The sequence below is a fragment of the Vicia villosa genome, linkage group LG3 (genome assembly GCF_029867415.1).
Source record: "Vicia villosa cultivar HV-30 ecotype Madison, WI linkage group LG3, Vvil1.0, whole genome shotgun sequence".
NCBI lineage: Eukaryota > Viridiplantae > Streptophyta > Magnoliopsida > Fabales > Fabaceae > Vicia > Vicia villosa.
Window position 1 is genome coordinate 18,317,854 of NC_081182.1, and position 1,510 is coordinate 18,319,363.

Below are 1,510 nucleotides of genomic sequence, written 5' to 3' on the forward strand. Positions count from 1 at the left end.
TAGTTCATTTGATCGAACTAGGTAAACAAACCTTTTGTGTTTCTTGCATAATTTTATCTTCTTTTGCCAAGTTAATTCACTCTATTATTGCTTTGAGAGTTATTATTGTTGAAGGCCGTTATTTTGGTTGTCATTATTTTTTGCCTCAAACATCAAACTTCTCTATAAAAGATGCATCTACTTTCTTATTATTTTTATTTCTAGGTGCCTTCTTCTTATAATTCTTTTGAAAATCTATCATATAAGAAAAGTCTACCATTTGGGACTTTCTTAGGCTATCCACATCAGCAACTCTTCTATGGTTAATCCACATCAGCACTGCCAATTTTCTATTCTCTCAATCTTTGATTCACGTATCTATTGTTATTCCAATTCCAAAAACGGTTTCATTCACGTATCTATCGCTATTCCAATTCCAAAAACGGTTTCACACGTTCTCTTTTTTCTACCGAACTGTTTCTATTCCAATTCCAAAACGCGGTCTCTCTTTATATCGATTTGTTTCTTCTTCCTCTCAATCTTCATACAAAACTCTCATCCACTCTCGATCGTGAACGGTGGTGCAACCTCTTTCTCAGATGAAGAACACAGTTCTACTGCATCACGTAAAAATGCGATGTCATTTCGAGTTCACGCATTAAAGAAACAAACATGGTTGAATTTAACTCAAGGTATGGAATTCATAAACCCTAATCCATATTTTTTTTCTGTTTCTCTTTCTCACTCGATTCTTTTCACTCTTTCACTAATTTGCTATTGGCGGTGCAGATTTTGATCGTATTCATCAATTGTAGATTGCAGAACTTTCAATTTCGTTTCTGGAGCAAATGGTATGCGTGCTCTTTTCTGTGATGTTTCTTGAATTCGCTGTTATATGTTTTTCTTAATCGATTTGTGTTTGTTTAAATTAAATTGTTTGGCTTGGGATGCTCTCTCAAATGGATCCAGCAGTGATTACATTTTGTGACAAGATTGCAAGCCAGGGTGGCCCAGTTCAGATATTGGTTCTAATTTATATGACTGGTCATGCTTATAAGCCTTATGGTGTTTGTTATTTGATTTCCAATTATTAATACATTCCTTATCAAACGATTGGCAATGCTCGGGTTATTTTTGACAAGGCAGTGCAGGGTAACTATAAAACGGTGGATAATTTGGTCGGTGTCTGGTGTGAGTGGGTTAAATTAGAGTGGAAACATAAGAATTTTACAGGAGCAACAGAGCTTATGAGGCGGCCTACTGCAGAGCCACCAGTCGAGGTTAAACTAAAAGGTATTCTCTTTTCCCATATAATTGTTCACATTCAACTCTCCTAATTTTTAACCATGTTATTTTAATTTTCTAATTGTCAATGAGTGTTAACTAATGATTGCGTTTATATTGTGATTTTCTTTTAGTGGTGACTGATGGGAGTCAACCGGTTCAGATGGGACTTCATAAATCATTGACATTGTGGACCTTTTATGCTGTTTTGGAGGAAAGTCTAGGTAATTTGGACGTCTGTTGGATT

At 35.4% G+C, this 1,510-nt stretch overlaps 1 long non-coding RNA gene across 1 annotated transcript; it reads left to right on the forward strand.

Annotated features, from left to right (window-relative positions):
- The first annotated feature begins 275 nt into the window (after nt 1–275).
- On the forward strand, nt 276–1,510 carry LOC131655046 (uncharacterized). The gene is made up of 4 exons (XR_009299637.1): nt 276–671; nt 769–830; nt 949–1,272; nt 1,398–1,510. It is a non-coding gene; the product is annotated as an uncharacterized LOC131655046 (long non-coding RNA).